A 14,222-nucleotide genomic window follows, 5' to 3' on the forward strand; every position below is an offset into this window, starting at 1 on the left:
CAACAATGCATGTGTCCAATCAAAAACCAGATTCCATTGCAGATACACCAATTCAAAACATGACAATACTAATAATGAGGTTCTTTAATCAAAATTCTTTGCTATGCTAGATTGAGCTACAACAGAAATAGTGGTACAATTCTTTCTTCTAGAGAGGCTAATTTTGGATAACTTATATCTATGGGTTTCATCTAACATCACAAGCAATAAAACAATTTTCGATATTTTTTCTTGCAATAGCATTTTTGCATTGGACACATATATAATATTTTTGCACAAGCACCTTTGATTTTGCATGGGGAAAAAGTGAAACATAGCTAGCCATAGTATCATTATCAATGGATTTTATGATTTTCTTGAACCATAAATAGGTGTGTCCTAAATGGTTTTTAGATCAATTTAATTTTCTTCTATCCTTTTCTCTTTGCTTCTTACATGTTTTCCTATGGCATTTTCTTTTTCACTATTTGGAAGAGATGGGTTTGAATTAAAGTTGATTTTGTTCCTTTAACAAGCACAAGAATGTGTGTTTTCTTTCATGGGTTTTATTGGATGGATTCACCATGTGCAGGAAAATTCTTATCCATACTAGACAAGCTAGTTATTAGGCTATAGAATCCATGTGATGGAGAACACATATCTTGCATCAAGAGAAGTGCTCTTGTTGTATGCTTACTACAATGAAAACTGTGTGAACACGTGGCTTCAAGAAGATCAAACATATAAGTTTGTTTCAAGGAGTTCACATGTCCATTCGAGTGCAAAAGGGCCTTGTATTTTTATTTTTTTATTTTTTATTTAGCCAAAATGTTAATGTTGTGTTCCTACCATATCTAATTGATTTTTCTATTGATATAAGTAGCATCAATAAGATAGTGTTCCATAAGTTGTGCCATAGCTATTCTATGGCTAATGTATACATCACAAATGTCTATGCAATAAATTTTCTCAAAGAATCCATACCAAGCATTTTTTTTAAATTAGTTTAGAGATTCAAAGAGTGAATCATCGACATTGTAAATATGGAGCTAACATCTCTTTATATGTTATCAAGAAATTTCTCATTAACAAGTTGCATATATGGCTCTTCTATAAGTAAGGAATACAAACATGATACTAAGGGAAAGATTGGATCTTAATTGTGGGACCTTCCTACCTCAGTACACATAGTCAAATGTGTAAGAAGGAAAAGTGAACAAGTCTTCTATCGATTTACCTTTGCATTTTTCTCAATGAATGTGTAGCTCATTATTACTTCATTTTTCTAATGGCTTCTCCATGTTATTTTCTTCTCCTAGTAACGTTTTAGCTTTCGCTACTCTATCTATTATTTTATATCTCTAACAATGGGCAGTGCTCTTCTCAGTTAAACCTTGATGGAGGTCTTAATTCTAGTGGTTTTTGTTGTGGGTATTGCATTCACTATAATTCAGTGGCTTCTAGTGTCCCACGTTAAGGTGGCATCTGACCACTCACACACCCTTAGCAATATCAAGAGTGGCTACACTGAGTACTTGATCGAAGAAGGGGAGGGGGTGAACAACCACAATGTCGTCAATAAATGCACAAATATATAGAGCAACATTTATGAAGGGGTGAACTCGTTTTTATTCACCAAGTATCACTACATGGATATTTTCATGGTTTTCTTTTTCATCCTCATATTTGTGTTCCTTGGTTCAATGGAGAAATTTAGTACAAAAAGTTAGTCTTGTATGTACAAAAAATAAGTGATGTGCAAGCCAACCCTCCCTGATGCCTTTTTTAGCACAATATCTGTCTTTCTTAGTTCTTTGACATCTATATTTTCTGGGTATCTTGGACTGAAAATTGTAATTTATGAAAATGCAAGAACAACACTAGAAGCCAAGAAGGGTGGTGGGAAAGATTTCATTACTGCTTTTCAATGTAGTGTTATTATGTACTTTTTTCTTCTTGCAAATGGATCGTTTGTGCTTTATGTTTCTGTTAACCTTTTCAAGTTGTACTATGGAGATGACTAAGAGGTTCATTTTGAAGCCATTGCCGTTTATGGTCTGGAGGTTCTTCCATGGCATTATTTTGAAAAGTAGCTAGTGGTATTTACACCAAAGCCACAAATGTAGGTGTTGATCTTGTTGGCAAGGTTGAGAGGAACATTCCTAAAGACAATCCACACAACCAAGTTGTCATTGTTGATAATGTTGGTGAATTTTTTAATGATATCATTGGTATTTGATTAGATCTATTTGGGTCCTATGTTGAATTTTCACATGCAACTCTAGTTGTTGCATCCATATCATCATTTGGAAACTCTCACGATCTTCCTACAATGTACTAATACATATGGGAATAAATTTTGATGAAATAGTATGATAATATAGCTAAAATCGGCCATACTGTCGAAAATTACAAGAATAATGTCATTTTTATTTTCATTTTTTTGTTTAATCCCCCCGTGTTTATCGGTATTACGACAACTATCTCGAAGTCATCATACTATGACGGTTTTCCATGTTCTTTAGATATTCGACGACAATTGAATGGAATAATTATCTATAATTTTAAACTTAAATAATCACCTCAAGTAAAGGACCTTGGTATTTGTACATGTTATTTCTAGAAATGCATTAAATCATGCACAATGGCGAGAAGTAGGAGACATAACCAATTGACGGTCCCATGAATATTTTCACATATTTCAAAAATGTGAGACCAAAAACAAGTTAAGATTTAACATGAAGTTGTGTAGTCTGGTGGAACTAGGTTTGAATACCATAAAATATACAAGTAGGAAAAGAAACATCTCGAGATTGCAAGCCAGCCATGATGGTGGGGCTCTCTCTTAGAGAGAAAAAAATTATACATGGTGCAATTGCTCAATATATATGCTCATATGGTTGTGTTTCGCAACATTTTCGATCATTTTCAATCAAGTCATGTTAGTCCTCAGGTTTTTCCTCTCTCAACATCTTACTCTTGTTGACTGTAGGCTCGCTTCCTCTTATTTTCCCATGAAACAATTGTTTTTGACCTTAGTCTAGTTAAATGATGACATCATGTTTAGTTCTTTCTTGGCTTGACATTTACATAAATCTTAATGGAAATCAATTTGACAACTTATTTTTTTCAAGTCATCTTAGAAGGAAAATGGCTTAGAAAGGGTGAGAATTAGCTTAACTGATGTAATAGAAAGTGTGAAGGTAGTTATGTTTTTCTCTTGAAGTTTCTTTAATAAACAAAAAACTAGGTTAGGGGCTGCATTACATAATATGGTCTTCCATTAACTTCAATTCCAAGGTTGATAGGTATCTATTCTATTCAATTCTCCAAGGGCTCCTATTTAGTATCATCCCTTTTAAAACCTTGCATCCATCATGAAGAGAAAATTTCTTTAGGAAACTCTTTCCCTAATTGATTGTGGAATGCGGGTCGTGGGAGTATCAATCTTCCATTTAATGAAGGTAATTTACAATTCCCCCAAGGGTGAATGTGTTTTTGATTGCATGCATTCCATGAGGTTGAACGCCTCTTGCATTAACAGAAGCTTCGTAGTATGGGGAGATCTTTTCTCAGATTTTTATTGCTCGATGGTGTATGTCAGGAAAAAAGAGGATTCCTGGAATTATATAATCATCAAAGTTGCCACTAGAAGGTTTCTCTAAATGTGGCAAGTACCCAAGGTTGCCACCAGGTCTGCTATATTTGGTGGTGTTTTGCTTGCTTTGATAGAGGGTGCTAGGATTACGCTGAATAGGCCTTTGAGTGCACAACAATAGTTTATTCCCATGATTGAAGATTTGATTAATATGCAGGGTTATATTCCAGGTTTTCAAGGCTATGGACCCATGCCTTATAATGTTGGGGGACCTGGTGTTGAGTAAACTCAAAACCCCTCATAGAGTAGCTCTTGGTTTGGAGGATTTAAAGGGATTTTCAAGGGCAAGAAATAAGAATCACAACATAGTAGTGGTGGTGCGAAGGCTAAATTTTTAGAGAGTTTTGATCAGCCTAGCACTTTGATGCCCACTTTTGAGTTCAAGTGATTTAGGGGATCTAAGTCTTTGTTGGCTTTAGCTACCAAGTAAGTGCCTGAAATTTATCCTTTTTTTTAAATAATGAATGAATATAAATATTTATGTATTCCCTTCCATAAGCATGGCACATACCAGTGAAAATATGGTGATAATCACTAAAGAAGACTTTGACATCACAAAAAGAACATGTGGAAGTGTTGTACACTCTTCCCTCTATTCATTATCTCAATCAAGTGCAAAATATCTCAACTTGATCCAACTTAAGCTTGTATTCCTCAAAATGAATGAGAATATTTCCACTCAGAAATTATCCACAATTTATTGTGTGCCTCATTAAAGTGATATGGTTGGGCAGTACTATAATTTATTTCATTATCTTATTTATTACTTCTATCTTTGTTGGGTATGTGTTATATTCTTTCCATGATTAGCTTGATGCATTGTTACATTGCGTTGGACGCAGCGGGGCTAGGATCCCCCTCTGTTGGGGGATTTGGAGGGGGGCAATAGCCCACCCACATGGGGTCTAGGGAAACACCCCGATATTTTCTTTTATGCAAACCCAATAATGGTTAGGCAAACCCAAGGATAGTGTGCGGACCCAAGGATGGTGGGAAGACCCACCCATGATTTTGCACATGGTTTTTTCTCATGACTTTTGGCATGATGATTTTTTCCCATACTATTTTGTAGATCTTATCAAAGGAACTATGGTGGTTGACATGGCTTCTTCTCGAATTATGGTGGTCAATCATGATAGGTGAACTTCTAGGAAGTATGAATTTTGCATACAAACTCTGATTGATGTGATTTTTGCACTGTTGGAAATAGTTTTGAATGTAAAACGACGTCACAAGGCACCACTCTTAAGAGGGAAAGTTTTACACCAAAAAAATGTCATTTAAGGCCCCAAACTAGTCCTAGAAGTTTTCAGACCCTAATTTTCCAAACAGGGTCACATCGATAAAACTACACTTGTAAATTGATTCCTTCAGTTTTTCCACTCTAAAAGCATCAAGGTGAATGACAAATAATATAATGATCCCATCTAGATCATTGTTAGAAATTTATTTGGAAATAAAAAATCAACAAAAGCTAAAAGAAACCAATCTCCAAAATACACATAGAAATTTCTACCCTTAAACTATCAAATTTTCATTAAAAATACATCAATATTGTAAGATGATGCCGCCAATGCACATAAGACCTTTACAAAAGGACTTATGCGCGGACACGCATAAAAACCAATCACCCCACTTTACACCCTTTCCCACAAGACATATGCCTTTTCCTTTCGGAATTGAAATACCCTTGGAAAATGCCAAAATAGCGCTTCTTTCCCCTTTTTAAACAAGTTTATGTGTTAATGCCCGGGATCTGGTCGATCGAACGGTCAGGATTTAATTGCCTTATCGGTGATCGGCAGCCGCAAGGTCTGCACTATCAGCGCTTTCCTTTGGCAGGGGTCCGATGCGATTATCGCTAATCGCTATCGGTGTTCGCACTGCTAACACTTCACCACTTCCGCTCCCGAACGCCGATGCGATGTGTCGGCAATCGCATATCGCCAGGGTATGGGGCAGGCCTTTGTCATACACCACTCTGATGGTGCGATGCGATCATGAGTCTGGACCCGATATGACTCAAAACTCCCAATTATAATATTTCAAATCCGTTTTACGGATCCGCTAAGTGTTTTTGCGTGAGTTCTCTGTGTAAATGGGATTTTTCACCCGCGGGATTAAACAACACTAAATGTGTCTGCAATTGTTGATTCTTATGGAAATAGGCAATCATAGATTCGAAATACAAACAAACATATGGGAAAGCATGCACAATATGATTTCCGCAGGTATGATAAAGAAAATCACACAGTCAACATAAATTATTCACCAATTAAACAACATTACAGAGTCTCGGCCTTGAACCTGCTTACAACATTAAATACCTTTGTTCTAATGAATTTCCACACAATTGTTGGCCCTCGCTCTCCTCAGTCCTATCCTCAATTTGGATAACCTCCCACTCTACATTCTTGTGCCCTTTTTAATACATCAGTGGCAGTTCCTCTTGCAGTTCGAGGAATTGTTTTTTCAATTTTGAGACAAATTCCCCAACAAACTCCCATCTAATCCTATCTTGTCTAAATCAAAGCTAACAATGGTTGATTTAGCCTTTATTTACCATAACACAAAATGAAACCAAATAAACTAGAAATTTGAGATGTTTCCCTCTCTATTTTTCAAAATAGAACGAGAAAACAAACAACAAACAAGAACCAACTCCCAGCTGTCGCCTCTTCATTCGGGTGCTCCTGCATTAGGCTCCCAGGGTGAATGAAATTCATGGCTCCTATCCATGAGCTCTTCAATAGAGTACCCAAAATTCTGAATCTAGCCAGCATCTAACCAAGAACTATCTTCAATAGGATGACCCTTCCACTTGACTAGGTACTACAGATATTCCTTCCGTCGGGTCCGTCTAGCCACCTGGGTATCTAGGATCTGTTCGATCTCTAGAGGCTTTGCTGGGGGCATTTGTTTAATCCACATGTCACTCTCTTCCTGGGTGTCCCATGTTCGTCTTTCCGAACTGTCTTCATCCTCTGCCGCAATGTAGTGGTACAGGTCTGATACATTGAAAATGGGTGAAATTCCAATACCTGGGGGTAACTGCAATTCATAAGCATTTGCAGAAAATTTCTGAAGAATCCTACAAGGCCCAATCTTTTTCCATTTCAACTTGTTGTACTCGCCTTTAGGAAACCTCTCCTTGTGTAGGTGTGCTAATACCAGGTCTCCTACGTTGAATTGCACCTCCCGCCTTTTCAAATCTGCCTTCTGCTTGTATCTTTGGCTGTTGTTCTGTAATTTTAATTTCACCTGTTCATGAAGATCGTTGATTGCCTTTGCGAAGTCTTCACCATCAGCACTTCTACACTCCAACTGTCCCAAATCCTATAACTCATGTACTCCTCATGGGTGCATTCCGTATAAGATCTGGAAAGGACTATTGCCTGTACTCCAGTTGGGCGAATCATTATAAGCAAATTCTGCTTGTGCAAGCACATGATCCCACTGTCGAGAATTTTCTCCAACCAAAATCCTCAACAAATTTCCTAGACTCTGGTTCACCACTTCGGTTTGGCCATCGGTCTATGGATGATAAGATGAGCTGAAGTTTAGTTTGGTGTCTAACTTCTTCCATAAGGTTTTCCAAGAATGTCCTGTAAATTTAACATCACGATCCGAAACAATAGACTTTGGCAAGCCATGTAATCTGACTATCTCGGTAAAACACAAATGCGCTACATGTGTGGCATCATTGGTTTTCCTGCATGGAACGAAATGTGCCATTTTAGTGAAATGATCCACTACCACCATGATGGAATCGAATCCTCATTGTGTCTTTGGCAGACCTAAGACAAACTCTAAAATGACTGAGTCCCATGGTCTGCTCGGAATGGGTAAGGGTGCATACAACCTTGTGTTTTGGCTGTGTCCCTTGGCAAGTTGACACATTTTGCAACTAGCTACAAATCTTTGTACATATCTGTGCATCTTCGGCCAATAGTAAAAGTGGCTCAACTGATCCAAGGTCTTGTCCATGATAAAATGCCTGGCTAAACCTCCACTATGATTTTCCTGGATTAAGTTCTCTCTCATAGAGCATTTCGGAATACATAACTGCCCTCCTTTGAACAACAATCCTTCTTGCATGTTATAATCCAGCCATGAACTACTATCTCTCAACAATGGATTTTGGCAAGCTTCATAAGATTCCTTAAAATCTGCATCTGCCCCATACAGGTCCTTAAGATGTTCAAATCTTGTGGTAATTTCTTGTAGGATCAGATTCCTCCTGCTTAATTCATTTTCCACTTTGTTGGCTTGACCGCTGATATGTTTCAACACAAATGTAAAACTCTGCAAGTACTCCACCCACTTTGCATGTTTATGGTTCATCTTATGCTACTGCATAATATACTGCAACGCTGAATTGTCTGAAAATAAGACAAATGCATTTGCCAACAGATAATGCCTCCAATGCTTTAATGCCTGAATCACCGCATAAAATTCCTTGTCACAGGACGTGTATTTTTGCCTACTTTCATTTAGTTTCTCGCTAAAATAGGCTACCGGCTTGTCCTCTTGGCTAAGTACTACACCAATGGTTGTTCCAATGGCATCACAACAAACTTGGAAAAGTTTGTTAAAGTCTGGTAATCTTAAAATTTGTCTTTCAGTAATTTTATTTTTGAGCAGCTAAAATATCTTTTCTGCCACTTCTATCCAACGGAAAGGCTGATTTATTTTCTTAATGGTGTCCAGCATAGGTGCACAAATCCCACTGAAATTTTTAATAAGTTTTCGATAAAAACTTGCCAATCCATGAAAACTTCGTACCTCAAACAAACTTTTGGGAGATGGCCAACTAACTATAGCTACAACCTTCTCTGGATCCATTTTTAATTCATTCTCAGCAATCACAAATCCTAAATAAATTAACTCTTTCTTGAAAAAAGAACATTTCTTCAAATTTATCAGCAATTTATTCTGCTACAATCTTTCTAATACATACCTCACGTGTCGAAAATGTTCCTCCTTCGTCTTGCTGAATATCAGTATATCATCTAGATACACAATCACAAATTTTCTAATGAATTCCTTGAGCATCTCATTCATCAACAGCATGAGCGTACTAGGAGCATTTCTTAATCCAAATGGCATAACCAGCCATTCATACAAGCCTTCATTTGTCTTGAAAGCTGTCTTCCAATCGTCACCTTCCCGAATTCTAATCTGGTGGTAGCTTCTTTTCAGGTCTATCTTTGAAAAGTATGCTGCTCCACTCAGACAATCCATCATATCATCCATTCGAGGTAATGGGAATCTGTACCCGATAGTAATATTATTATTGGCCCGGAATCTGTGCACATTCTCCACTCACCTCCTTTCTTGGGAGTTAAAACGGTCGGTATTGCACAAGGGCTTAAACTCTCCCGAATCAGTCCTTTATCCAACAACTCCTGCACCTGCTTCCGGATTTCTTCATTATCCTTTGGACTCATCTGGTAGGCAGCCTTGTTTGGCAAACTAGCTCCTGGAATAAAATCAATATGGTGACTAATGCTCCTCTTTGGTGGTAATTTGTCCGGTATATCATCCACCACAATATCACTAAATTCTTGCAGCATGTTCTGTATCTCTTCTGGTAAATCAGTAAGGTTGGTATGTACTAACGTTGCTCTTGGTTTTCTCACAACTGCATAACCCATTTCACTTTCTTCAATCTGTTGCAGAATCTCCTTTCCTCCCAGCAGTAATGATTTCATTTTGCTTGTTTCAGTTGTCTCCTCTCCTTCTTTGGCTTCTTTCATAGGTACCAAGGTATGCTTTATCCCATCCTTGAAAAATCTGTAACAATTTTCCACTCCATCATGGACTACCTTTCTATCGTACTACCATGGTCTGCCCAACAGAATATGGCACACATCCATCGACATTATGTCGCAAGTCACTTTATCCTTGTACTTTCCTATCTGAAAATCTACCTCGCATTGTTCATCCACCAACAATTGGTGTCCCTTCTGCAACCACGACACCCTGTATGGAGTTGGGTGTTTTACTTTCTTCAAACCCAGTTTCTCCACCATCTCTGTAGCTACCAAATTATCGATACTTCTGCTGTCAATAATCAGCTTACAACATTTTCCGTGTGACTTGCATACAGTCCGGAATAATGCTTTCCTCTGTGTCTAATCAGCTACTTCCTTGGCTGGTTTCAATAACACCTTGTTCAATACCAAGGCTTCCCTAGTTTCTGGCATATTCTCCACCTCCTGTGGTGGTGCCTCCGCTTCATTGGGCTGAGCAATATATGCTCCCCTCTACCCAGTTTGTTCATTTTCAGGACATTCAAAGGACCTGTGTCCCCACTTGTGACACTTGTAACACTGATAGGCATTTCCTTTGCCTCTACCATTACCTCTTCCTTGCTGGTATGGCCTTCCTCCTTTGGTGTTACCTTCCCTTTCACTCTGTCCCGAAGTCTTCAAACTGCTACCCTCTTCATTACCACTGGTAGTCGTACCTCTACCAAAGGTCTGTCCTCGACCTCTACCAGAACCTCGTCCTCTCCTGGTGTTTTGTTTCCTAGCAATATTTTCTTTTGCCTTCAAAGCACTCTGATAAGCTTCTTCTATCATTTTAGGGGAAAAAAAGCTGATTTCGTCTAGAATCTCCATCTATAGGCCATTTACAAACCTTGCTATCTTCTCAGGGGTATCTTCAACATAACCAACTCTTAGGTTAATTTTATAAAATTCTTCTGTATATTCCTTCACAGTCATCATTCTCTTTTTCAGGGTCTGTACCTATTTGTAAAGGGCAATTTGATAGTCTTTATGCAGAAAATTGCTCTTCATTTTCGCAACCATCCTGTCCCACTTTCTAATTAAGGGTTTGTTTAATCTCCTCCTTTCTGCCTGTACACTATCCCACCACAATGCTGTATGTCCCTTCAAATTTGTGACAACAAACCTGATCCTCTTATCTTCCCTGATTTCTTCATACTCAAAATATTTATCTAATTCAATTATCCAATCCAACAATGCCTCTGTGGACAAACTGCCATCATAATTAGAGAGCTTTGGCTTTGGCTGGCTACTAGCCAACAAAACTGATTTCAATAGCTTAATTTCTGGTCCTTCATCCTCTAACCCATCAGTCATGGCCACATTTTCCTCCTCACTATCATCTCCCTCTTCCAGCTCTCTACGCCTTCCTACTTCCAACGCTGCCAAACGTATGGTTAGGTTTCTCATTTCTTCTCTTAATCCTTCATATGTTGCTCTTCTGACAGCTCTTGCTCGACCCCTTCTTCCTACCTCCATCTTCACTAAGAGAAGGTAAAACCTGCTTTGATACCAAAATGATGTCGCCAATGCACATAACACCTTTACAAAAGGACTTACGTGCGGACACGCATAAAAACCAATCACCCCGCCTTACACCCTTTCCCACGAGACATATGCTTTTTCCTTTTGGAATTGAAATACCCTTGGAAAATGCCAAAACAATGCTTCTTTCCCCCTTTTAAACAAGTTTATGTGTTAATGCCTCGGATCGAGATCCGACCGATCGAACGGTTAGGATTTAATCGCTTTATTTGTGATCGGCGGCGGCAAGGTCTGCACTATCGGCACTTTCCTTTGGTAGGGGTTTGATGCAATTATCGCTAATTGCTATCGGCGTTCGCACTCCTAACACTTCACCACTTTCGCTCCCGAACGCCGATGCGATGTGTCGACAATCGTATATCGCCAGGGTATGGGGCAGGACTTTGTCATACACCACTACGATGGTGTGATGCGATCATGAGTCCGGACCCGATATGACTCAAAACTCCCGATTATAATATTTCAAATCCATTTTACGGATCCACTAAGTGTTTTTGCGCAAGTTCTCTGTGTAAATGGGATTTTTCGCCCGTGGATTAAACAACACTAAATTTGTCTACAATTGTTGATTCTTATGGAAACAAGCAATCATAGATCCGAAATACAAGAAAACAGATGGGAAAAGCATGCACAATATTATTTCCGCAGGTCTGATAAATAAAATCACACAATCAACATAAATTATTCACCAATTAAACAACATTATAGAGTCTCGGCCTCGAACTTGCTTACAACATTAAAGACCTCTGTTTCGATGAATTTCTACAAAATTCTTGGCCCTCGCTCTCCTCAATCCTATCCTCAACTTGGCTAACCTCCCACTCTACATTCTGGTGCCCTTTTTAATACATCAGTGGCAATTCCTCTTGCAGTTCGAGGAATTGTTTTTTCAGTTTTAAGACAGTTTCCCCAACTAACTCCCATCTAATCCTATCTTGTCTAAATCAAAGCTAACAATGGCTGATTTATCCTTTATTTACCATAACATAAAATGAAACTAAATAAACTAGAAATTTGAGATGTTTCCCTCTCTATTTGTAAAAATAGAATGGGAAAACAAACAACAAACAAGAACCAACTCCCAACTCTCACCTCTTCATTCAGGTGCTCCTACATCATAAGAGCTACCAAAATGTGAAAATTTGTCACTAGGAAAATAAGAAAAAATTACAAGAAAACATCGTTGTTCTACTGCACCATATAGCCTATTTTGCATTCCCAAAAAATTGTTCTAAAATCCCTCTCACTGCTGCTGAAATCTATCCCAAAAATTTGTATCACTGCCCCTTTCTTTTGCTTGTTGTAGGACTTCTTGAAGTTTCCTCTACACCTAGTGTGTACAACCCCTTCAATTTCTAAGAGCTAGGTTATTCTCCTTTTTCTATTCATAGTATTTTCTCTTTTCTTCTTTAGACTTGCACATTGAGTGAAAATCATTTATCACTCTCTCACTTGGGTTGGACTAATTGTCAGACCTCTAGGAATTGATCACATGGACTAACTACCACATTGAGAAAATGGGACTAATTTCAAACTCAAGATAACGTTAATGGTTTGGAAATTTAATAATGCATGTGGGTGTTGGTGTAATGGAAAACCTCAACTATTCTTATCTAATGCTACAAACATCAACATTCCCTCTCAAAGAGGAACTTCTTGAAGAGCCACCTAGGATTGGCTTTCCCTCCATCCTTGGCACAATTGTCCCACATATCATCCTCCACCATGGAATTCCTCTAAACATGTTCGTATGTTAGGACCCTCCAACACTCCTAAGCATCTCTCAATGTCTGCATGAACCATCAAGATCTCCTGACAGAAATAAGAGTTGATATCTCCTCCTCATCTAAAGGTTGACTTACTAATTTGGAAGCTATTGATCTAGACTCAATCTTCCAAGCTTCATGCTCCTCATCTTCTGTCACTGGTAGGGTCTCATATTGGGGGGCTCCATCTTGGTCCTTGTCAAGCTAATTTAGAATCCTAAACTAGAACACAATATTCATGTCAATTTTGTATTCGTAAACTTGGAAGCACACTACAATATGTAATGAGTTAGATTAGATTAACTGTCACTTCTAGGTTGAGTTTAAAATTAAAATTCAAGACTAAAAACTAAGTTAAGGAAGCATGAAACAAAACTTTTAATCTAATCACACAAGCTTGAAATGTAAAACACGTTGACTTGATTTATGAACACTTTAGATTGGGCATATACTGAGAATTCTCACAAAATTCAATGTTCTTTGTGCAATGAGTTCAAAATATCAAGCTTTCACTCAAATGCTTGGAAATGAAAATTTTCAAAGGGGTTTTTAATCCAAATGATTGATTAATGCACTAGGGCCTTTCTTGCCACTAAAGGCAAGTGGACGCTCCGATAATCTTTTAGTCAAATTAAATTATTTTGACCCAATACTAGTTAAGAGGTTGAGAATGTACTATGACCTTCCCCTTTTGTGAGAGTTAAAATGGGTGATCACTCCTAATATTCTACTCATCCTATTAACTAGTATGTTCCCAAACCATTAATCTATTCTAAGGAAAGCGGTAGATGAAAAACAAAGAGCTACGGTGTTTGTTAGCTCAAGGCTAAGTGGAAAAGTTATCTAGAAGTTGGGGCCTTCTTAATCAAGAAAGATGGTGAATGGCACTCTCGGTGCCTTGGGAATTTTTTCCAATTATATTGTTCCTTCAAATAACTACTCAGTAATAAATAAGAGTCATAAACACACACAAAAGATATATTCTATTGATGCAATACTGAATGAATATGGATGCTATGATATACTAATGCAATATAGTGGTATGTGGCTTATAATGTCTACTGAGCTCACACTAAGAATCAGATGACATAACTAAATTAAAACAATATTGAAAACATTCAAAAGTAAATAATATAACCATGGTATAATAAAAAATACACTTATAAACATATGTTTTAAAACTAGTCTTAAAGCATATTTACACAATGACTATGAAACTAGTTTTATAAACAACCTTATATCCAATTTACAAAATGTAATTAGAGCATGTAAACAAGAGAAATATGATAATAGACAACATTAACAAGCAAATTTATATTAGATTAAAGCACAACAATGAAAGAGTGTACTAGTTTGAGTGGTGGGGTCCCTTCCACAACTCAACAAGAACACTTAACTTGGATAGATGATTGGAAACTTCAAAAGCACTCCATGAGTTGATTAAAAAAACTAAAACTGGGCCAAGAAACAAAATCTGAG

The 14,222-nt window shown here is 37.7% G+C and overlaps 1 pseudogene; it reads left to right on the forward strand.

Annotated features, from left to right (window-relative positions):
• Positions 1-3,404: 3,404 nt before the first annotated feature.
• Positions 3,405-4,025, forward strand: LOC149220799 (mitochondrial import inner membrane translocase subunit TIM17-2 pseudogene; annotated as a pseudogene).
• Positions 4,026-14,222: the final 10,197 nt, after the last annotated feature.

Source organism: Pinus tabuliformis, chromosome Q, assembly GCF_031772625.1.
Source record: "Pinus tabuliformis cultivar Carrire ecotype Pingquan chromosome Q, CPIR1, whole genome shotgun sequence".
NCBI lineage: Eukaryota > Viridiplantae > Streptophyta > Pinopsida > Pinales > Pinaceae > Pinus > Pinus tabuliformis.